The 26,033-nt window shown below is 40.8% G+C and overlaps 1 protein-coding gene across 1 annotated transcript in view; it reads right to left on the bottom strand.

The window, feature by feature from the left end:
* RGS6 (regulator of G protein signaling 6) overlaps positions 1 to 25,284 on the bottom strand; it is a 623,561-nt gene extending 598,277 nt beyond the window's left edge. Inside the window, 1 exon segment of the mRNA XM_031935755.1 lies at positions 24,772 to 25,284. The gene's annotated coding sequence lies outside the window, so the exon portion shown is untranslated.
* Positions 25,285 to 26,033: the final 749 nt, after the last annotated feature.

Genomic DNA, 26,033 nt, shown 5'->3' on the forward strand with positions numbered 1-26,033 from the left:
CAGTAACTTTAACATCAGAGTTAAAGACCTACCAGAAAAGCCAGATTCTCAGTTCCTTATTTCCTCACCTGACCCTTTTTCCTTCTGAGTCACTATCTCACATGGCCATATCCTAAACTTTGTCATCACCTCAAATCCCACTACAAGCATCCTCCACTCTGTCCACCCTTCCTCTTTTCAGCTCACTTATTCTGCATTCACTGCAAACAATCTTCAAACTTATTTAGACATTTAATCCATTGAACACGCAGCATTTTTACTATCCATTACTACCCTTCACTTTCCCTTCACCATCCACGCTGGCTCCATCATTATACTCACTCATAATCACTCCTTTGCACATACCCTCTACTCCTGCATCTCCCCTTGTGATGGTTAATACAGAGTGTCAACTTGATTGGATTGAAGGATGCAAGGTATTGATCCTGGGTGTGTCTGTGAGGGTGTTGCCAAAGGGATTATCATTTAAGTCAGTGGGCTGGAGAAGGCAGACCCACCCTTAATGTGGTGGGCACAATCTAATCAGCTGACAGCAAATATAAAGCAGTCAGAGAAACATGAAAAGGCAAGACTGGCCTAGCCTCCCAGCCTACATCTTTTTTTTTTTTTTTTTTTTTGAGACGGAGTCTCGCTGTCACCCAGGCTGGAGTGCAGTGGCCGGATCTCAGCTCACTGCAACCTCTGCCTCCCAGGTTCATGCCATTCTCCTGCCTCAGCCTCCCGAGTAGCTGGGACTATAGGCGCCCACCACGTCGCCCAGCTAGTTTTTTGTATTTTTTAGTAGAGACGGGGTTTCACCGTGTTAGCCAGGATGGTCTCGATCTCCTGACCTCGTGATCCACCCGTCTCGGCCTCCCAAAGTGCTGGGATTACAGGCTTGAGCCACCGTGCCCGGCCCCCCAGCCTACATCTTTATCCCATGCTGGATGCTTCCTGCCCTTGAACATCAGACTCCAAGTTCTTCAGTTTTGGGACTCGGACTGGCTCTCCTTGCTCCTGAAACTTGCAGACAGCCTATTGTGGGACCTTGTGATCATGTAAGTTAATACTTACTAAACTCCTATATATATACACACACACAATTATATATATATATTCTATTATATATATAATTCTATTGTATATATTCACATATATAAGAATATATATATTCTATTATATATATATACTATATATATAGTATTAGTTCTGTCCCTCTAGGGAACCCTAATACGCTGCCTTTCTGTGTCATACTATCCTTGCAAAACTCCAACACTGATGGAACCCAACTATCCATCAACCCCAAGCTCCCATCCAAACAGACAAACACTTTGGGGTGGAGATGAAGTCACACAATCAGGCTGACTAGCTGCATTAAATTCATGACCACAAACATTAAATGAAGAGTCAACACTGCCTGCCAAACCCAAAATGTTTTCCTACCAAGCTTGTTTCTCCCTTTCTGAAATGGCTGTCATATCTTTTCCCAGCTCATATTTAACACATAGTCTTAGCTGATGAGCTCACTTCAAAATTCATGGAAGAAATGGATGCCAGCAGAAGGCAAGTCCCTCATCTTCAGATACCCTCATTGAAGCCACCATGTTCTCCATCTTCTTTTCTCTTCTGGGGAAAAGTTTTGCTATCAGAGGAATTTGAACCAGAGCAACTCCATCTTGAGTAGGGGCTGGGTAAAATGAGGCTGAGACCTACTGGGCTGCATTCCCGGACAGTTAAGCACTCTACGTCACAGGATGAGATAGGAGGTCAGCACAAGATACAGGTCCTAAAGACCTTGCTGATAAAACAGGATGTGGTAAAGAAGCCAGCTGAAACCCACCAAAACCAAGATGGTGACGAGAGTGACCTCCAGTTGTCCTCACTGCTACACTCCCACCAGCGCCGTGACAGTTTATAAATGCCATGGCAATGTCAGGAAGTTACCCTATATGGCCTAAAAAGGGGAGTCAAGAATAATCCACCCCTTGTTTAGCATATAATCAAGAAACAGTCATAAAAACGGCAACCAGAAGCCCTCAGTGCTGCTCTATCTATGGAGTAGCCATTCTTTAATTCCTCTACTTTCTTAATAAACTTGCTTTCAGTTTACTCTATGGACTTGCCCTGAATTCCTTCTTGCGTGAGATCCAAGAACCCTCTCTTGGGGTCTGGATTGGGACCCCTTTTCTGTAACATTACCATGTACCAAAGGGAAGTTCTTCCATCTTTGCTCTTAATTAGATGGTTAATAGAACATTACTGCTCACGTACACCCTACCACCACACCAACCGGGCTCAGGTATAACAGTGGATTATAAATAAAAGACTTCCAAGACACAGTGTCCCTGAGGAAGAGTAGTTGGGGAAACCTAAAGCCAAGAGAGGAGACAAAAACAAGGACCCTTGCGGGGGATTTGAAGCCTGTAGCACCTACAGCTCAGCAAACACTAAACACAGCCCAACACCTAGCCAGATTAAGTAAAACCTCACACTAAGTGCCTACCTACCTCAGTTCCTATGACCCAACACATGATGTCTGGCTTTCAACAAACAATTACAAGGCATGATGAAAGGCAAGAAAAACACATTCTGAAGAGACAAGCAATCATCAGAATCAGACTCAGATATGTCATGGATGTTGGAATTATCTGTGTCATTAACAGGAAATTTAAAATAACTACGATGAAAAATGTTAAGGATTCTAATGAAGAAAGTAAATGGTAATGAAATCAGAGAGACAGAAACACTGTTTAAAAACTCCTTTGAAAAGGAAATGCTAAAAATCAAAAACACTGAAACAATTGAAGAAGGTTTTCCATGGGCTCAGCAGCTGACTCAAATGGCCAAGAAGAGTAAGAACTACCATTTGATAGCACAAGAGGGGAACTAATGTCAATAACAACTTAATTGTACATTTTAAAATAACTAAAAGAGTGTAACTGGATTGTAACACAAAGGATAAATGCTTAAGGGGATGGATACCCCATTCTCCATGATGTGATTACTATGCATTGCATACCTGTATCAAAACATCTCATGTACCCCATAAGTATACATGCCTACTATGTACCCACAAAAATTAAAAAAGTAAAAAATTAAAAAATTTTTATAAAGAATCCATGAGCTTGAAGGTCAATCATGAATTTCCAAACTAAAAAGAGAAAGAATTAAGGGAGAAAAAAAAAACAGAGGAGAATATTCAGGAACTCTAGAACAATATCAAAAGCTATAACATAAATGTAACCAGAATCCCAAGAAGAGAAAAAAGAAAGGAGAATAAATATTAGAAGGAATAATGACAGAGAACTTTCCAAAATTAATGACATATAATAAACCACAGATCCAGAAAAGTCAGAAAACACCGATCAGGACAAACACCCAAAATAAAAAGAAACTACACCTAGGAATATCATATTCAAACTGCAGAAAACCAAAGACAAAGAGGAAATCTTAAAAGAAGCCAGATCCTTACCTATAGAAGAACAAGGATAAGAATTACAGAATCCATGCAAGCAAGAACGTGGAGTGAAATTCTTAAAATGTTGAAGAGAAAAAAAAAAAAAAAAAAAAAACGCCCACTTAGAATTCTACATCTAGTGCAATTATCCTTCAAAAGTGGAGAAAAAATAAAGACTTTCACAGACAAGCAAAAACTGAGGAAATTTATCACCAGCAAACCTGCTATGCAAGAAATGCAAAAACAAGTTCTTCAGGCAGAGGAAAATTATACAGGTCAGAAACTTGGCTCTATAAAAAGAAAGAACAAGCATTGATGAAGAAATAAAGGTAAAAACAACATATTGTATTTTTCTTATTCATAATTGGTCTAAAAGAAAGAAATAGATCCTTTTGAATAATGTTCATAGGACAAAAAACATCTTTTTTAAAAGGCTAGCATATCAATGCCTAAGACAGAGCTCTGGAATAGCCCTTGACAATCAACCGGCTCAAAGGTTGGTAAACCTGGGCCCATGGGACAAATCTAAGCCTGTTGCCTGTTTTTATATGATCTGTTTGCTAAGAATGGTTTTTATATTTTTAGATGCTTGAAAAAAAGTGGAAAGAACAAAATTTTATGACACATGAAAACTGTATGACATTTGAGTATTTCCATAAATACACTTTTATAAATAAACGCCCATTTGTTTACTGTCTATGATCACTTTTATGCCACAACAGCAGAGTTGAGTTGTTGCAACAGGGACTGTATGGCCCCCAGAATTCAAAATATTTACTATTTAGCCCTTTACATCATAATTTTTTCTGTCCCTTGAACAAGCCCAAGCCTTTGGTTTTCAGAGGATGGCACTAAGGCCTGGGAACGTCAAGTTGCATTCTAATGTCACTGGTTAGCAATAAGAGTCAGCGTTTAGAGCTTGGGTCTTCCCTCTCTTCTCACATGAGAGGACTTATATTTTGTAAGTATGGGTTCCAAGATTATAGTTTCTAATACTACTGACTATTGGGACTGCAGAAATAACATTTTATTATTCTCTTATTTCGCATGAAAGATTGTATCACTGCTAGAGAAGAAGTGGGAGTGACAGAGAAGCTTTGCCAATTTTTATACACAAGAAGTGGATGACTAAGAGATGAAGAGGATGACATGTTCCCAGGGGACCTAAGAAGACAAGCACTCCTATTGGCTTTTTCTTTTTTAAAGAATGTCAGTTTTATTCCTTAGGATTTCATTGTTTTCTTTCTTTTTCAAAAAAGAACAGGTAAAATCAGTATGTTTATATGTAAAACGAGGCATTTAAATGTAATATAAGGTGCACCTCTTCAATGACTCCGTAATGCCTCCATTGGCAGCAGCAATGGTAGCCTTTTCCTCTTCTTAAGATAGCAAAATTTAACTAAGGAAAATCTTTTCATAAAGTTCACCAAGCAAAAGCAATATAGATCAAAGAAATAACAATTGAATAGGTTCTTGGGGGTTTTACAGTTTTACTCATACCATGTAGATGGCAGACAAAAATAGTACAATTTGAATTTACAGTACCAATTCCTACAATGATGATCTAACTTGTAACAGTCCAACCCTCAAGAACAACGAGAAAGGCAGATAAGGTATAAAGAGAAGAACTCCCAAGGCAATGAGGACACATGGGATCATGATCCAAGAGAAAAAGGAAGTATAGAGGTGAGCCCGCTATTCCGTGTAATTATGGCTTTAAGGCATTTAATCAAATTCAACACCTCTTCACGAAAATACTCTTAGCCAATTTTAAATGCAAGGGGACTTGTTTGAAATGATAAATGGTATTTGTAAAACACAGAAATATTTAATAATATTTAATAGTGAAACTTTCCCATTGAGATTGGAAATTAGACAAGAATGCTCACTATCACTTCTATTCACCATTATATTTGAGGTCTTAGCCAATACAACCGGCAAGAAAAACAAATACAAGTCGCAATAATTAGAAAGGAAAAAGTAAAAACTCTTTTACAGGTAATTTAACTGCGTACATGGAAATTCATAATAATTTATGAATGCAATTACTTTTGCACCAACCTAATACACAGAACTACTAGGATTAATCAGTGACTTTAGCAAAGTCAGTGAATACAGGTCAATATATAAAACTCAATTATATTTTTTCTATATCAGCAACAATCAGGAAATGATATATTTTTAAAGGTATCATTTATAATAGCATCAAATAATTTCAAATACTAGGAATATATATATTTAAAAGATGTGCAATAATTTTACAATATAGAGGGATACAAAATTGCTGACAGAAGTGAGAGACAGATCTAAATAAATGGAGGGATATTCCACATTAATGGATTAAAATAGTCAACACTGTAAAAACATTAATTTATTCCCAATTTAGGCTAGAGATTTAATGCAATCCCAATCAAAATTCCATCAAAAGATGATTTTAAAATTTATACAGTAATGCAAATGGTTAGAAATAATGAAGCTATTCTTTTTAATTATATTTTATGTTAAGTTCTGGGGTACATGTGCAGGATGTGCAGGTTTGTTAAACAGGTAAACGTATGCCATGATGGTTTGCTGCACCTACCAACCCATTGCCTAAGCATTAAGCCCAGCATGCATTAGCTATTTTTCCTGATGCTCTCCCTCCCCCCATCGCCCCCATCCCCAACAGTCCTCAGGTGTCATTCCCCTCCCTGTGTCCACAGGTTCTCATTGTTCAGTTCCCACTTATGAGTGAGAACATGCAGTGTTTGGTTTTCTGCTCCTGCATTAGTTTGCTGGGGATAATGGATTTCAGTTCTATTCATGTCCCTGCAAAGGACATGATCTCATTCCTTTTTATGGCTGCATAGTATTCTATAGTGTATATTACCATATTTTCTCTATCCAGTCTATTATTGATGGGTATTTGGGTTGATTCCATGTATTTGCTATCATGAAAAGTGCTGCAGTGAACATATACCTGCATGTATCTTTATCATAGAATGATTTCTATTCCTTTAGGTTGATACCCTGTAATAGGATTGCTGGATCGAATGGTATTTCTGCCTCTAGGTCTTTAAGAAATCACCACACTGTCTTCCACAATGGTTGACCCAATTTACACTCCCACCAACAATGTAAAAGCATTTCTATCTCTCCGCAGCCTCACCAGCATGTTGTTTCTTGAATTTTTAATAATCACCATTCTGACTGGTGTGAGAAGGTATCTAACTGTGGTTTTGATTTGCATTTCTCTAATGATCAGTGATGTTAAGCTTCTTTTCATGTTTTTTGGCCACATAAATGTCTTCTTTTGAGAAGTGTCTGTTTTTGTCCTTTGCCCGCTCTTTTTAATTGGGTTGTTTTTTGCTCATAAATTTGTTTAAGTTCCTTGTAGACTCTGGATATTAGACCTTTGTCAGATGGATAGGTTGCAAAAATTATCTCCCATTCTGTAGGCTGCCTGTTCGCTCTGATGATAGTTTGTTTTGCTGTGCAGAAGCTCTTTATTCTAATTAGATCCCATCTGCAAATTTTTTGCTTTTGTTGCAATTGCTTTTGATGTTTTCATCATGAAATCTTTGCCTATGCCTATGTCCTGAATGGTATTGCATAGATTTTCTTCTACGGTTTTTATAGTTTTTGGTTTCACTTTACGTCTTTAATCCATCTTGAGTTAATCTTTGGATAAGGTGTAAGGAAGAGGTCCAGTTTCAATTTGCTGCATATAGCTAGCCATTTCTCCCAGCACTATTTATTAAATCTGGAATCCTCTCCCCATTGCTTATTTCTGTCATGTTTGTGGAAGATCAGATGGTTGTAGATGTGCAGTCTTATTTCTGAGATCTCTATTCTGTTCCATTGATCTATGTGTCTGTTTTTGTACCAATACCATACTATTTTGGTGATGCTTGCTTTGTAGTAGAGTTTGAAGTTGGGTAGTGTGATGCCTCCAGCTTCGTTCTTTAGAAGTCATTCTTAAATAAGAACAAACTAGAGGGTGCACACTACTGAATATCAAGACCTCTTATAAAGCTCATGTAATTAAGACAGTGTGTTATCAATATTATATTAGAGAAATAGAAAAACGGAATGGACTAGAAAACACAGAGACAGACCACAAATGTGACTGATAACAAAGGTGACATTTCAGAGCAATAGAAATGAAGAGATTTTTCAATAAGTGGTGCTGGGTTTATTGGATGTCCATAAGAAAAACAAAATAAATATGGATGCCTTTCTCACATCATAAACAACAATCAGCCACAGGTAGACTTTTACAACTTAAAGATAAAGGCTAAAATGCAAAAAAAAAAAAAAAAAAAATAGAGCCTCTATAAATTAAAATAGAGTAGCTTCATAACCTTAGGGTAAGCAACAATTTATTAAGTAGGCACAGGAAACAATAACCATAAAGGAAGAGACTGATAAATTGGATTATATTCAAAATGAGATCTCCAATTCATCAAAAGAGAGTAAAAGGCAAACCACTAGAGCTGGGAAAAGATAGTTTAAATACATATGACAGGTAAAAGTATTTGTATTAAAAATTTGTTTTTAAAAGAAGACTTCTATAACTCAATAAGAAAAAGATTAAAAATCTAATTTAAAAATAGGCAATAAGCTTGAATAGGCACTGCAAAAGACAAATAAAAGTGTCAAAAAAATTAAAAAAGCACATCATCAGTCACCAGATAAATGCAAATTGAAGCCATAAGACACCACTACGCACCCACCAGAATGGCTAAAATTCAAACGTTTAACAATCTCAAGTCTTGCCAATGATATAAAGAAACTGAAACACTCATGAACTGATGATAGGAATATAAATTGGTAAAGCCACTTAAGAAAACCCTTTGTAGGGATAGAATAAAGCTGAACATATGCACACCCCATTACCCAGCAATCCAGGCTCAGGTGTGTATACCAAACAGAAACACATTCATATGTGTGCCACAAAGCACATACAAAAATATTCATAGCAGCGCTATTCATAGTATGTCTAACCTAGAAATATCCCAAATGTCCCTCAACAGTAGATGAATAGTTTGTGGAATATCACAAAGTAGAATACTACACAGCAATAAAAATAGTTTACTGCTACACACTGCAACATAGATGAATTTCACAAACAATGTTGTGCATCAGGATCTAGAAAGAAAGAGTACAGGCATATATGTATGATTTCATATTTATGTCATTTATTTCAAAAAAGAGAAAGCTACAGTGTTAGAAATCAGGTTAGTGGTAGCTACTTGGGAGGCTGAAGTGGAAGGATTACTTGAGCCTAGGAGTTCGTGGCCATCCTGGGCAACATAGTGAGATCTCATCTCTTTAAAAAAGAGACAGGGAGAGAGAGAGAAAGGAAATCAGCTGGTTACCAATGGGAAAAAAGAAATATGTACTTACTGGGAGGGCCCATGAGGTAGTTTCTGGAAGAATGGTAATATTCTCCTTCTCGATCTCAGAGAGATAACATGGATGTGTTTACTGTTTGAAAATTTATTGAACAATGATTTGAATACTTTACATATAACATAAATACTTTTCATATAACATAAATGTTATACTTCAGTAGAATTGTATGTTTGAAAAAGAACAGTGCAAATAAATGCAGATCTGGAGGAAGGATGCAGCATATTGGGTTCTCAAGGTGGCATTGCAGCCCTCTCACGTACAGTGATGCAAAAAGTGACATCATGGCAGGGTTATAACTGCAGGGATGATGAAGGAGCCAGAGGTTGTGTCTGTTACCACTGTGGACTGTCCTAGCCAGAATATGCTCATTATCAGACACACAGATCCAACCAACGTAGACATGTGACTAATCAGGACCGAAGTCCCTCCCTGAGACTGAGATAAGGACGCTGGAAGAAAGAAGATTCCTCCCCTGTGAGGTGACTGTTGAAAAGATGTGAGGATAGAAATATTAGTGACCATCTTCTTTTTATCTCGTGTCATAGAAGGAGGAAGTCAAGAAAACAAGGTGTCACGTAAGAGTGCTGACAATGTCATTTAAGTCCCTGGATCCAGCTAGGCCTGAATTCTCTGATTATGCAGCCAGATAAATTTATTTTTGCTTGAGATACTTGGCTTTTGCTTCAGTTCAGTTGGCGTATTTGTATTTTTTTGTTTAGTCTGCATCAGAGAGAAGACTGACTCTCCATCACTATCATCACTATTATATGGCATTCAAGTTCCTTCTCACATTGGCCCCAACTTGCACTTCTAGTTTTATCCGTCGCTGTTCATCTTCATATACCCAACAACATGGTAATCTTAACTACAGAAAACTCCTCCAACCAAGAATTTCCAATAAGCAAAGTTCAACTTATACCTATTTCCAAATACATCTTTGATAATCAATTGTTCATCTTGTTAAGAATAATTAGAAAATACAAGAATCTCGCACCAGTCTAGGTAATGTGATGAAACCCTGCCTCTATAATAAATACAAAATTAGCTCAGAGTGGTGGCACACGCCTGTAGTCCCAGCTACTCAGGAAGCTGAGGTGGGAGGATCACTTGAGCCTGGGAGGTCAAGGCTGCAGCGAGCCAAGACTGCACAATGCAACCCAGCCTGGGCAACAGAGTGAGACCCTGTCTCGAAAACAACAAAAAAAGACTCCTGGGATTAGAAACAGATATTTTTTAAGTGGGGGAGGGGGTTTTAAGGCAGATGGCAGGCAGGGGAAGTGGTTTTTGCAGAGAAGTTTTGAAAGCTAAAGGAAGCCAAAAAATGAAAACCTGGAATTGGTAGCATATGCTTTGGCATGACACTAAATACCCTGTGCACGGGGGTGAGGTATCTGAGGACTTCCTAATCAGTCATGCCAACTAAGTTAAATAAAGTTTATCCCAAGACGTATCTATCTACTTTACCCGTTAGCCACAGGGAGATCCAGGAGTCAGCAGTCAGCCTCTCTGACTGAAAGGCACTAAACGTTTGTATACAGAGCCTGGAATGGAAGAGTGCCCTTGTGCATGAGAATTGTGCACTGACTGTAATAAAGCAAAACCACCTGTAAGCAATTTCACTGTAAGCGGGGGTGACAGCCGGCAAAACAGCAAGAAGTAACTGGAAATTCACTGTGACACACTGCTCTTACCAACATAAGGTGAGTAAAATGTCACTCATAATCTACTTTTGTTTTCTCATTTTACTTTCAGTAAACATGACAAATACTTATTGAACAGTTTTGCTTAAACCTAGATTTCCCCTATCCTTGTTTTCATTAAAGTTTTAAGTTCATCAACACGGACTCCTCCTGACAGAGAGCTTTTTTTTTAAGGACCTCACTCTCTGTATGGGGAGTATTAAGTATTCTTTGCACATTCTTTGCATTTGATCACCTGGATACTTTTGTTTACATTGAAATGCCCGAGCACATTCTTGCCATCTCTGTCCCCTGGCCCCATTTCTACAGGCCCCAGACCCCTCATTCCCCCAAGGTTCAATTCATCTACTTAGCCTCTTCAGTGAAATCTCTCAGTGGGAAGTCATCTCTCCCTAACTTTCCATATATAGGCCTTGCTTACCACATTCCATCTCTCCATTTGTTTTCCTTCTTCAGAATTTTAAGTTTCTTGAACACAGGAGCCATATCCAATTAATCATTATCTGGAAACGGGTAGGAAGACAGATGCACTGTCTGACACGGACCAGCAGTACAAGGAGTGGGGAGGAGCAACAGAGACCCCACACCAGCTGTGACCTGAGGTATGGAACATCCTGCCCCCGCGACCCCATTAATAGTTGACTAAACCAGAGATTGTCTCCAGGTACACACTCTCTTTCAGTAACCACCTCAAAGCAATCACAATTTCTCAGCCCTATTCTGCAAATGGGAAGAATGCAGATCAGGAGAGTTCCACTACTTTGTCTCCTGTCACATACCCCTGGCTATTGGCAGAAACCAACAGCCAAGCCCTAAACCACCTGCTGTCCTGAAAATGAAAGTGCCTTCCCTTTAAAAACAAACAAAAAAAAAGTCTAAAATGTAATCAATACATTTATTCTTCATGAATGCGTCCTTTCTATTTTGACCAGCTGCTGAATCAGTCTTTGTATTAAGATGTATGGTCAGCAAAATAATATAATGGCATCTTCCTGCTTGGTTTGGAATCTAAACACTGTAGCACTTCCACAGAAGTTTAAGGAGAAAATATATGAGACATGTTATTCAGAGTTATCTTTTTTCTAGAGAGGTCACACCACAAAATGCAGCCAGCTCAAAAGCTGTTTCTCTTGGATTGGGCAGTATAGATATACATAATATTTTTCTAACTGAAATTAGTTAATAATTTTTAAATGAATTAAAACTTGGCGACAACAGGGCTTTCTGAGCAGCACATACTTCTCGCTTAAACACAGTCTCCACTGTCCCTAGTGCAACCCCAACCCTGAGGCCCCCAGGGTCAGGTGCCACTCATCATCACACATGGATGGCTGTTTTTCTTTTAGAGAAAAGGAAATGTTATTTGGCATCCAGGTCTCTCTTGACGAGTCAGAGGACCCCATATTTCAAGAAAAATAGATATAAATGTATTTCTTTCTGGGAGTAAAAACTTTCTATCTGTGTAATGTACAAACAAAACATGCTTTTGATTTGCAAAGATTACAACTTGTTCCTATTGTGGAAGAAACCTCACTTGTTTCCCTCATTTCCTTTACCTAACTGGTCTTTTGAGTGTTTTAGTTTGCAACTCATTTTCAAAATGCATTTTCTTCCTTCCTTCATTTCACAAATAGTTCTTAAACAATTAGTATGAATCAGAATCTGTGATAGATGCTGAATCTACAACAGGAAATAAAAGAGTCCCTGCTTGTATGGAATGTATATTCTAGCAGAAGGAGACAGACAATATATAAATACATATAATGCAATGTCATGGTGATAAAGCTGTGATCAAAAATAGGGCAACTAAGACAATGAAGAGCAATGAGAAGGGGCAGGGGTTATTATTTTAGCTAGGGTGGTCTGAGATGGCTTTAACTATGAAGAGTTTATATTAGCCCTTACTCTGAAATCAAACAATTGTTTTAATAGCCAATTACAGTCATGCACCACGAGTCAGTGATGGACCACATATATGAAGGGGATCCCATGAGATTATAACACCATATTGTTACTGTATCTTTCCCATGTTTAGATATATTTAAGTACAAAATGCCACTGTGCTACAATTGCCTACGGTATTCAGTACAGTAACATGCTACACAGTTTTTAGCCTAGGAGCACTACACAATACGGCCTAGGTGTATAGTAGGCTATACCATCCAGGTTGTGTAAGTATATTCTAGGGTGTTCACACAACAACAAAAATCACCTAATGATACATCTCTCCGAATGCATCCTGGTCATTAAGTGAGACATGACTGTATTATCAACACCTTTCATCTGAAAACTTTGCCATTATCCCTTCTTGCACCTATAAAATTTATTTCTGTTTCCCAAAGCCTGTCTCTTCCAGATCTGATAAAATGCTGTCTCTGAACTAAACTATAATGTACTTACTGTCTTCATCATCTATTTGCTACCAAATCTGACTTACAAAATCCCCTGCATTTTTTCCTAAACTATCTTTTAACATCTTTTATTGCCAATTTTCTATTAATTCCTATCATCTCCCCAATACAAGTGAAATGATCTCAAGGGTTGGGTCTCTGTTTATTCCCCATCTTGTGCTATATAAAAGAGCACAAGGACTATGGGGTCAGAAAAGATCTGAGTTTAAATCTTGGTTCCTCAATGACTTAGGGCAAGTAACTGAACCTCGTTTCCACTCGGTTCCTCATCTATACAACAAGCATAATACCACCTAACACCTCTTAAAGGACTTTGATTTGCAAAAAGCTTAACAATGTTGATTGTTATTTTGTAAGATCAGCCCACAACCATATGACAGACCCATAATTTTGTAGGCTGAGCAAGTTTTCATTTAGGCAACTATTTTTTATAAGTATTTACTATGTGTATTGGTCTTGTGCTGGAGGTGGAGATAAAAGTATAAACATAAATTATAAAACCAAAAAAAAAAAAAAAAAAAAACCCAAACAGACCAAAGCCCAATGGAATGGACAAACATTAATGTAAAACTAGAAACTAGGATGACAGTCTCACTATATTATGAATCTGAAGTAGATCTTGCCAGGTAAAATCAAGCAAGCAATAAGAATGAGGGCTATAACCATGTGCACCTAGCATCTACACTCCTACCAATCCATGTACCCACATTAGTCCATGAATTCCTACCAATACTAGCCCATCCTTCCTCCCCCACAGCTGTCACTCTGCAACTCAATAACTCAGCAAACATTTACCAAACTCCTACCAAGCACTGAGAGAAACCCCAAGGATGCAGAGAAAAAAATAAAACATGGGCTTACTCTATGTATCTGGCATAAAACCTATCAATGCAGCAGCAGTCTCCTTTTCCACTTCTCTTCCTGCTGGTGATTAATGGCCTTTCACCTCCAGGAAACAGAAGCATCTTTGGCTACCACAAATATCTTGCCCATGCTGCCTTCTCCCACTCAGATGTCTGGGCCACTTGCTTTCTACAAGCCTCCTCAAATCTCAATGTGAGAACTATGGAGCAGAATTCTCAGAGACTTGGGAGCCCCTCAAATGCTGGACTAACACAGCAAGTCCTCAGGAACAGAAAATGAAAAGGAACCATTATCCTGAAATACTTATTTCTCAACAGACTCACTCTAAAAATTATTAGAAAACAGGAACTGTGCTGTGACAGTCCCATCTTCTTAAGTGTCTATGCTTTCTATGCCCCGTACTTCATACAGGGTCTTGCATTCTCCTCATGGTCACACATACTCAAAGGGTATTTTTTAAATTATTCTTTCACAGATGAGAAAACTAACGTTCAGAAACACAATTAATAGGATTTTTAAATGCCTGCTGTGCTCCTTTAAGAGCAAATAATAGCAGTTCTCTGTCCGGGCTCCAGGCTAGCCAGGTCTTCATGAGAGCAACACAGGTGCCTGGGGTATTTCCAAGAGAGTGCCACCACCAGTTCTCATCCATGCAGGAGACCTCACCTCAGCTGGCTTTGTAGAATGCATGCTTCCATGTGTGCAAGCAAATAGGCTCTTGGGTCAAGCAGATACTAGTGAATGCGTGAACTCTACCATGGACAGATCTAAAGGTGGCTTTCTCTTTGATAATCTAATCAAATTACTGTGAAATGCCAAGACAGCTAGCCTTTAAGACAATTCATTTGCATAGCCTGAGCTATTAATGAACAAGGATCTATTTTGTTCATATCCAAATATTTACACTTTTTTTGAAGTTACCACACATAAAAATGGTGGTTCTTTGTACCATCCTATGTTACTAACACCTAAGTAGAAGGAAAAGATAAATTTTCTATAAAAAAAAGGTAATCACATAAGGATAATCAAAAGTTCTAACTGGGGTATTTCAGCCAGCTAGAATCTCCTAGCTATCAAATATACACATTCAATGTCCCCAGAGGGAAGTGGTGAAGAACACCGCCCTTTGGTATCAGGAGGCCTGCATCTTACTTCTGATGCTACTTCACTTCGTGGATTTATGCATGTTAATTTATTTCTCTAAAGTTTTAAATTTCTTCATTCATGAAATTGAGACCTATCTTACAGAGTGGTAGTAGGGTTCTAATGGGCATTGCTCTGCCTTTTTTCTTAGTGGGAGGGATGGGGGATGAGGAGAGGAGTGGGGAGATTGCTTGCTTTATCTGCTGCCTTGGTAATTGGGGTAATTAACAGTGAACCTCCCATTTTTTGAAATATGTGTATGTGGTAGAAAATAAATGGCCTCTTCCAGGCCTCAGAGAGGCAACGGTGAAGTATTTGGTAGGCTTTGTGGTTTGGAACATCTCAAGCAGGTATTTCTAGTTGTTATTTAATGTAACTCATTAGGTTTAATGTTCATTTTAACTGGCTACTTATAAGCATTTTTGCATTTTTTGCAGTTTGAAGTAGTGTGGTCCATGAATGATTATAACTCTTATTACAGGCTTAATGTTTCCAAATTCTGGACGATTATTCTTTTGTCTTGACTACTCCAGAAAAATATTCCTCCATAAGAGAAAAGTAATATTGATTCAGCCAATGCTTACTGAACACCTATTGGCAGGTATATTTTGGGGCACTGGATGGATGGATGGATGCAAAGAAAAGTCAGACAGGCATTTTGGCCTGTAAGGAGCTTACTGCAAAAGCCTGTGAAAAGTCAAACAGGCATTTTGGCCTGTAACGAGCTTACTGTGATGTGTGACTGAGTGTCAACTTGATTGCATTGAGGGATACAGAGTATTGATCCTGGGTGTGTCTGTGTGGGTGTTGCCCAAAAGAGATTAAATATGTGAGTCAGTGGGCTGGGGAAGGCAGATCCACCCCTAATCTGGTGGGCACAATCTAATCAGCTTCCGGCAAATATAAAGCAGTCAGATAAATACGAAAAGGAGAGAGGACACAAGCCTCTCAGCCTACATCTTTCTCCCATGCTGGATCCTTCTTGCCCTCAAACATCTGACTCCAAGTTCTGCAATTTTGGGACCTGGACTGGCTCTCCTTGCTCCTTAGCTTACAGACAGCCTATTGTGGGACCTTGTGATTGTGTAAGTTAATACTTAATAAACTCCCTGAGATATATATGTCTTATTAGTTATATCCCTCTAAGAGAACCCTAATACATATTTTGGTACCAGGAGTGGTTCTAGAGGAACAGAATATTAAGAATGGAGTTCTTTCATTGGTTTTGGGTTTTCTAGAGTTAGCTGCTTAATATGATTAGACCCAAAAATGCTAAGGACTCTACTTCTAATGGTATAGAAAACACTGATAGTCCTTGGCAGAAACTGTTTAGAGAGTTATGCAAAATAAATGCATTTGACACTCCTGATTCACTGCTCATGAAAGTCAAGGAGTTTAGTGACTCTGTACATAGTACATTTGACCATATGTGGAGAACCAAGGAACACAATGAAGCTGGTTGGTTGCTCCTAAGTTCAATGAACAAAGTGATGAAAGAAAATCATTAACTCATGGTTTCTGTCTTCTGGCTTCAGAAGCAGATACTGAGCTTCAAATCTGCTAAGATTACCCTAAGTGAGAGTCTTATCTCCTGTAGAGAAAGAGCCAAAATTTTGGAAAAACAGACACAAGCTCTTAAAGGCAGCCCACTGTGAGTGAGCTGGAAATGCCTGATCTCCCTTGGCTTAATGTAGAGGAAGGAATCCAAAGGCTTAGGGAGATTGGGGTGGTGGAGTGGATTAGTTCCTTTAGACCTACTCATCCCAGCTGGAAGGGTCCGGAAGACATACTCTTGACTGCCTTGCAAAATAGACTCGGGAGGGCAGCACCTGCATCTTTGAAGAGCCCTGTAATTATTCTTCTCTGTATGTCAGATCTAATGGTGGGAACCGCAGTCACTCAACTACAAAATTTAAATACAATGGGAATAATTGGATCCAGAGGTGGCAGGGGCCAGATGGCAGGGGCCAAGTGGCAGCAGTCAACTGTCAAAGGCAAGGTGAGCATAGCTACCATAATGGACAGCAGAGGCAAAGTGGCAATCAGAATAGTCTGACCCGTGTAGAGCTCTGGCATTGGCTAATCGTGGTGTTCCTAGAAGTGAAATTGATAGGAAGCCTACTGCATCCCTACTTCAATTATACAAACAGAAAACTTCTAGGATGAGTGGACAAAAGACTAATTTGAATTATAAAAACAGAGAATCATGGCTCCTCAATCAATTTCCAGACTTGAGCCAGTTTATAGACCCAGAACCCTTTGGATAAAGGGGTGGCTGGGTCCCCTGGAGGAAGGACCCCACTACATTACTGAAAATTTATGAAGTGGATCTTTGTCTCATCCTTCCCCAAGAAGACCTGTGGCCTTTTACCAGGGTAACTGTGCACTGGGGAAAGGAAAATGATCAGACATTTCAGGGACTACTGGACACTGGCTCTGAGCTTACATTGATTCCAGGAAACCCAAAACATCATTGTAGTCCTCTAGTTAAGCTAGGGGGTTATGGAGGTCAGATAATTAATGGAGTTTTAGCTCAGGTCCAACTTACAGTAGGCCCCTGGACTTAACCTGTGGTCACTGACCCAGTGCCAGAAAGCATAATTGGCATAGGCATACTTAGCAGCTGGCAGAACCCCCACATTGGCTCTTTGACTAGTAGGGTGAGGGCTATTATGGGGGAAAAGGCCAAATAGAAGCCATTAGAGATGCCTCTACCTAGAAAAATAGTAAATCAAAAACAATATCACAAGCCTAGAGGGACTGCAGAGATTAGTGCCACCATCAAGGACTTGAAAGATGCAGGGATGGTGATTCCCACCACATTCCCATTTAACTCTCCCATTTGGCCTGTGCAGAAGACAGATGGATCTTGGAGAATGGCAGTGGATTATCATAAGCTTAACCAAGTGGTGACTTCAATTGCAGCTACTGTACCAGATGTGGTTTCATTGCTTGAGCAAATTAACACATCTCCTGGTACTTGGTATGTAGCCATGGACTTGGCAAATGCTTTTTTCTCCATTCCTGTCCATAAGGCCCACTGGAAGCAATTTGCCTTCAGCTGGCAAGGCCAGCAATATACCTTTACTGTCCTACCTCAGGGGTATATCAACTCTCTGGCTTCGTGTCATAATCTTATTCAGAGATCTTGATCGCTTTTCACTTCTGCAAGATATCACTCTGGTCCATTACACTGATGTAATGCTGATTGGATTCAGAGAACAAGAAGTAGCAAACACACTAGACTTATTGGTGGGACATGTGCAAGCCAAAGGTTAAGAAATAAATCCAACTAAAATTCAGGGACCTTTTACCCCAGTAAAATTTCTAGGGGTCCAGTGGTGTGGGGCCTGTTGAGATATTCCTTCTAAAGTGAAGGATAAGTTGCTGCATTTGGCCCCTCCTACAACCAAGAAAGAGGCACAATGCTTAGTTGGCCTATTTGGATTTTGGAGGCACCACATTCCTTATTTGGGTGTGTTACTCTGGTCCATTTATTGAGTGACCCGAAAAGATGCCAGTTTTGAGTGGGGTCCAGAACAGGAGAAGGCTCTGCAACAGGTCCAGGCTGCTGTGCAAGCTGCTCTCCCACTTGGGTTATATGACCCAGCAGATCCAGTGGCGTTTGAGATGTCAGTGGCAGATAGGGATGCTGTTTGGAGCCTTTGGCAGGCTTCCATAGGTGAATCACAGTGGAGCCCTCTAGGACTTTGTAGCAAGACCCTGCCATCTTCTGCAGATAACTACTCTCCTTTTGAGATACAGCTCTTGGCCTGTTACTGGGCTTTGGTGGAAACTGAACATTTAACTGTGGGTCATCAAGTCACCATGCAACCTGAAGTTCCTATCATGAACTGGGTGCTTTCTGACCAATCTAGCCATTGGTGGGTTGTGCACAGCAGCATTCCATCATCAAACGGAAGTGGTATATACTTGATCTGGCTCAAGCAGGTACTGAAGGCACAAGTAAGTTACAAGAGCAAGTAGCTCAAATGCCCATGGTCTCCATTCCTGCCACCCTGGCTTCTCTCCCCCAGCACCCATGGCCTAATGGGGAGTTCCCTATGATCAGTTGATAGAGAAACAGAAGAGTAGGGCCTATTCACAGATGGTTCTGCATGGTATGCAGGCACCACCCGAAAGTGGACAGCTGTAGCACTACAGCCCCTTTCTAGGACATCCCTGAAGGACAGAGGTGAAGGGAAATCTTCCCAGTGGGCAGAACTTCGAGCAGTGCACCTGGTTGTGCACTTTGCATGGAAGGAGAAATGGCCCAATATGCGATTATATATCAATTCATGGGCTGTAGTCAATGGCTTGGCTGGATGGTCAGGGACTTGGAAGAAGCATGATTGGAAAATTGGTAACAAAGAAATTTTGGAAAGAGGTATGTGGATGGACCTTTCTGAGTGGTCAAAAACAGTGAAGCTATTTGTATCTGTATCCCATGTAAGTGCTCACCAACAGTTGACCTCAGCGGAGGAGGAGTTTAATAATCAGGTGAATAGGATGACCTGTTCTGTGGACTCACTTAGCCTCTTTCTCCAGCCACCCCTGTCATCACCCAATGGACCCATGAACAAAGTGGCCATGGTGGCAGGGATGGAGGTTATGCATGAGTTCAGCAACATGGACTTCCACTCACCAAGGCTGACCTGGCTATCACTGCTGAGTGCCCAAATTGCCAGCAGCAGAGACCAGCACTGAGCCCCCAATATGGCACTATTCCTCAGGGTGATCAGCCAGCTACCTGGTGGCAGGTTGATTATATTGGACCTCTTCCATCAGGGAAAGGGCAGAGGTTTGTCCTCAATGGAACAGACATTTACTCCGGATATAGGTTTGCCTATCCTGCATGCAATGCTTCTGCCAAGACTACCATCTGTGGACTCACGGAATGCCTGATCCACTATCATGGTATTCCATGCAGCATTGCCTCTGACCAAGGCACTCACTTCATGGCTAAAGAAGTGAGGCAGTGGGCTCATGCTCATGGAATTTACTGGTCTTACCATGTTCCCCATCCTCCTGAAGCAGTTGGATTGACAGAAAGGTGGAATGGCCTTTTGAAGTCACAATTACAATGCGAACTAGGTGACAATACTTTGCAGGACTGGGGCAAATTTCTCCAGAGGACCGTGTATGCTCTGAATCAGCATCCAATATATGGTACTGTTTCTTCTATAGCCAGGATTCACAGGTCCAAGAATCAAGGGGCGGAAGTGGAAGTGGCACGACTCACCATCACCCCTACTGAATTAGCAAAATGTTTGCTTCCTGTTCCCTCGACATTACATTCTGCTGGCCTAGAGGTCTTAGTTCCACAGGGAGGAACGCTGTCACCAGGAAACACAACAATAATTTCATTAAACTGGAAGTTAAGATTGCCACCTGGACAGTTTGGGATCCTCCTACCTTTAAGTCAACAGGCTAAGAAGGGAGTTACAGTGTTGGCTAGGGTGATTGACCCAAACTATCAAGATGAAATCAGTCTACTACTCCACAGCAGAGGCAAGGAACACTACATATGGAACACAGGAGACCCATTAGGGCATCTCTTAGCATTACCCTGCCCTGTGATTAAGGTCAACGGGAAACTACAACAGCCCAATCCAGGCAGGACTACAAATGGCCCAGACCCTTCAGGAATGAAGGTTTGGGTCACTCTACTAGGGAAAAAAATCATGATCTGCTGAGGTGCTTGCTGTAGGCAAAAGGAATACTGAATGGGTAGAAGGTAGTCATCAATACCAGCTACGACCATGTGACCAGCTGCAGAAACAGAGCCTGTAATTGTCATGAGTATTTCCTCCTTCGTTTGTTAAAGACATGTTTGTGTATGTATACACTTGTGCTAAGAAAATATCTTCATTTTATTTCCTTTTCCTTTATCATGTGACATAAGATTTATTGACTTCATATCAGCCTTAAGTATTGTTAACTTTATGTAATAGTATTTGCGTTGGGGACTGGTGCATTTCTGGTTGTACGAAGGATAGTTGTATTTTGTTATGCACAATTATGACCTCATTATTGTCTTTATTTGAAGATTATGTATGATCTCAGGAGATGTATATGGGTTCAAGTTGACAAGGGGTAGCCTTTTGATGGTTAATACTGTTACCTTGATTGCATTGAGGGATACAGAGTATTGATCCTGGGTGTGTCTATGTGGGTGTTGCCCAAAAGAGATTAAACATCTGAGTCAGTGGGCTGCAGAAGGCAGATCCACCTTTTATCTGGTGGGCGCAATGTAATCAGCTTCTGGCGAATATAAAGCAGGCAGAAAAACACAAAAAGGAGAGCTGAGCCTAGCCTCCCAACCTACATCTTTCTCCCATGGTGAATGCTTCCTGCCCTCAAACATCCGACTCCAATTTCTTCAGTTTTGGGACTTGGACTGGCTCTCCTTGCTCCTCAGTTTACAGACAGCCTATTGTGGGACCTTGTGACCATGTAAGTTAATACTTAACAAACTCCCCTTTATAGACATATATGATATATATACATATATATAGCATATATGTGATACATATATATAGCATATATGTGATATATATACATCTATATAGCATATATGTGATATATACATCTATATAGCATATATGTGATATATATACATATATAGCATATATGTGATATATACATATATAGCATATATATGTATATATCTCTTATGTAGCATATATGTATATATGTACATATATCATACATATGTACACACACACAAATATATATATATACTATTAGTTCTGTCCCTCTAAGAGAGCCCTAATACACTTACCCTCTAGTTTTCACTGTCACCAACCAACAGAGTCAGCATCATCCAGGGACTTGTCAGATATGCACACTCTCGAGTCCCACTCCAGACAGAAAGAATCAGAGACTCTGGGGATGACCCCCAGGTGTTTCTGTGTTTGAACAAGCCCTGTTCAAGTAACATTCTCATGTCAAAGCAACAAATATATCATTAGCTTATTGAATTAAATCTAAAAGTACCTTTTGCCCTTTAGGGAAACAGGCCCAGAGGTCACAGGAGAAGTTGGTGGAGTAACTGCAAACAGAACTCAGGTCTCCTGTCCACAATGGCCAATGACCTTTCTACTTCTTTTCTGATGTTTTAATCCCTAAATCTGATAGGAAGCCCCAAGCATTACCAGCCCAAAGTGCAAACACTGGTTTTCAAAGAGCAGAAAAAGAAAGAACCTACTCTCTTTGAAAATAAGGACCACCAGGAAAAACTAATATCTGATCAAAATCATTCTGTAAACAAGCAGTCCCAAGCCTTTAATACATTTCCAAGTTATATTTACAAGTTACATTTTATAAAAATTTGTGGGGGAGGGGTGCTGGGTAGAAATAAATTACTAGAATAATATTTGGAAGAATATACAGTTAAAGATATGTTAATAGTGGCTCCCCCTCCATAGCAGATTATGGATAACCTTTATTTTTTTCTTTGTATTTTCCTGAATTGTTTTCAATAGCTAAATATTACTTTTGGAATCAGGGGGAAAGTTAAAATTGTTTTTTGAAATATTATATCCATATCACTCAACACGAAAGTTTATTTTGTAATTCTATTTCTTTCCATACAGCAGGATAGTGTGTGTATAGTAATTATTTATATCATGCCATATGTTACAATGAGGATGAAATTTGGTAAATATATTCCTTCCAGCTGGTACTGAAAATGAAGAGGTTAAATGCATTCCTATGTTCAGAACACTATGAATTAAGCTAACTGCGAAGCTAAAGGAAAAATTAATCCCAGTATTGAGATCTCTGAGAGCATCCTTTTGAAAAACGTTTATGTGACACACAGCTCCTTATTCCCAACCCCCTGATATTTAACCCCTGGCACAAAACAGAATGTTCAGCAATTCCTGGCAAACTCTTAGGAGTTCAGGGGATAAAATGCATGGGAGAAGATGAGAGACATAAGAAATGGAATGATCCTACTTTCACATAAAATTATGTCCCTGTAGACAATGAGACATCCAAAATTACTGGCAAATTTCATTGTCCACAATAACCTTAAATTTATTTTTCTTTCTCAAGAAAGGTCTATTCACTTCAAAAACATCTATGTTGGAGATCTTATTCTGCAAATCCAAACTAAATAAATAATTAAAATGGACTCATTTAAATAAACATTTCTGCCACAAAAGCATTGTCGTAATGTTTCACTTGATAAGACGAATTTATTGCTTCAAAGAAAATCTAGTCTTGTTTTACTGAAACTCTCAGCAATATAAATTCAGTGAATGTTAACTGAAATTCCTTAAAGAAAATCATAAGTAAAGTTAAGATCTGCCAGAATAAATATATAAACGGAAACACTGGTGGCCTCTCTCCTTCATCACTATACCTCCCAACAGCTGACTTTTCTAGAACTCACAGACTCTTTCAGGAAAGGCTGAGTTATTGGGAATAGACTCTACATATACATAGTTTATGGTGCCTGAGATCATATTTACAGGACAATTTAGCTTAACAGTGGTACAGTATCAAAGAACTCAGAATTTATCATCTTGGCTTTCCCTATTTAGCATGCAAGATTTGGCTTACGAAGATTTCTCTCTCAAGAGTCTCACCAAATGTCCCTCAGCCCTCTACTTTCCTTCACAGAGTAGTCCCACCCATTGAAAAAGTAATAAACTAAGAATAAAGAATATTCATCTTACAGAAAGTTTACCACCAACGTCCCAGTTCCCACTCCATGTAATTACCTATTTGCCTATGAAAATTGATATATAAGAGCCGTGTTGTCAACACATTAAACCTAACCGTTCCCTTTCAGCTTACACTTTTTGACAGACTATACACACACAAACTTGTAGCTCATTGTCTAACTCCATTTTGATACTTACAAGCCCAGTTCTTCCATCTCTCACTTTCTCTGGAGAGAAAAGGGTCCAGTGGTAGGTTTTACCTAATCTCGATTATTTTTGCAGTTTTTCTTTGGTTAAAGGTATTGATCAGAACTCACCTCCCAAGCATTGATAATTCCAAGCCGACGAGACCCCAAATATCTTCAGTTTGTAGCATAGAAATGCCACTGGTCTCAACAAGAGAGAAGGAAAATAACGTTCCTACTCCGTCAAATTAAGAAAAAAAGAAAGAAAGAAAGAAATACAGCAGCTTTCATTCTGAACAAAATTAAATTTTCTGGGTCACTTTCCCTGTCTCACTGGGCCACTTTTTTACGCAGCCTGCCGGTGACTGTAAACACGGTCTCTTCACTCCTCACGCAACCAGTTCAGTTGTCATCCTCTCCAAGCGAATGGCCACGGCGTCCTTTGCTAGCGCAGTTCCCAAACAACAAACCTCCCCACCCGCCCCTGCCCTCCACACCTCACCGCGGAGACTCGCTTTCTTTTCTTCCAAACCACAAATGGGCGAGCTTGTTCAGAGAAAAAGTTAATGAATGCCTGATTTAGAGGCAAAGCTGCCCTACCTGCGATCACAACATCGGAAGACTGGAAGTACCTAAAAGCGCCATCCTCTGCGCTCTCGTCCCCGTCGGTGTGCGCTTCACACCCAGAAACCCAGGAACATGATTTATATGCAGACCTGCACTCATCCCACACAAGTCCACACGCCAGCTTGCCTAACCACTTATGTAAGCTCGTGCTTCCACAGTCCCAAACTGCAGACACACACACACGGGCACCTGTCACGCATCTGAAATGGACAAGCACCCACACCCAGGAGATGAAATCAACACATATTAACGGGGTGGGGAGGGAGGATATTGTTTTAAATCATGTTTTCCCCCATTTGTTTCTTGCCCATTTTTTGTAACAACTACAATTACCTTAGCAACCAAAGAATTGCCGTGACTCTCCCTCGGGCTCCTGAATTTCTCCTAAAGCCAGCCTTGCGCCAGGTTCATGATAAAGCTGGAGAAGCCCAGGGAACCGGGGACCGGCAGCCTCTTGGGGGCGGAGGGGAAGTCTAGTCCGTCTCCGCGCCGCTCCCCACAGCCTCGCCTCCTCTTTCCAAGTTTCCGTGGTGGCGAGCGCCGGGGCTCAGCGAGAGGAAAGTGAAGCCCCGGGCCCGCGAGGACGCGCGGCGGGTCGCATGGTGCCAGGACGCGGGGCGCACAGGGTGTCTCCGGCGCGCACCGGGCTGGCCTGGCTCTCCGCGCTCCCGGGCGTTCGCCGCTCGCCCGCCTCTGCCCGCCCGGGCCGGCAAGGGTGCGCGGAGGTCGGTCCGTCCCCTCGGCGCCCAGTGGCTCCCGCGACTGTAGGAACGCGGCGCCCGGGCGGAGCTCTCGCCGCCGAGCAGGGCCGAGCTCAAGGAGCTGCCCCAACTCGCGAAGCCTTTCAGCTCCGCGGCCCGCGAGCTGCTGCAGCGGCGCCCGCTGTCGGATGCCGAGCGGAGCTGCAGCCCCGTGCCCCGCGCACCTGGGCGCCGGCACCTGGACCCGGACCGCGTGCTGCAGGGAGGGGCCGGCGGGCGGGGATCTGCACCTGAGCGCGTCCCGAGGGCGCCGCCGCCCGGCTCACCTGTTCCCAGAGCCGAGGAAAGCTCAGACCTTGATTTGCCGGAGGAGGAGAAAACCTAGAAATTCCTCATCCTCGAGAAGCCGTGGACAAAACCGAGAGACTGGCTCGACCGGGCGGAGATCAGTTCCAAACTGGCCCTGTCCGTGAACTTCAGCGGCGTCAAGGTTCTCTTAGGGATTCCCGGTCCGGGGTGAGGCAGTTTCTGAATCTCCGTCACTGACGTGTTGCTGGCGCCCTCTAAATTAAAACGGGACACCGCGATCGTCAGCGATATTGTTCCTAATCTCGTCATTTTTATTTATTCGACATGCACACCACAAGCTGCATTTGGAGTATTATAGGATGATTCCTATCTGGAACACTACGAAAGAACTTTCGAGAAAATTAACTCTCAAATATTCTTGGGGGAAGAAGAAAAATGTTGAAGACAGAAAATGAGAAAATAACTTGAACTGATGCCTTTCTTTAACGTGGAAGTTTTGAAATGCGATGTGTAGTTAGATTCAGGAAGCTGCAGGTGGAAATAGGACACGACCATTAGTGCTGGACGGTAACCATGGGATTTATG

The sequence above is a fragment of the Piliocolobus tephrosceles genome, chromosome 6, assembly GCF_002776525.5.
Source record: "Piliocolobus tephrosceles isolate RC106 chromosome 6, ASM277652v3, whole genome shotgun sequence".
Taxonomy (NCBI): Eukaryota; Metazoa; Chordata; class Mammalia; order Primates; family Cercopithecidae; genus Piliocolobus; species Piliocolobus tephrosceles.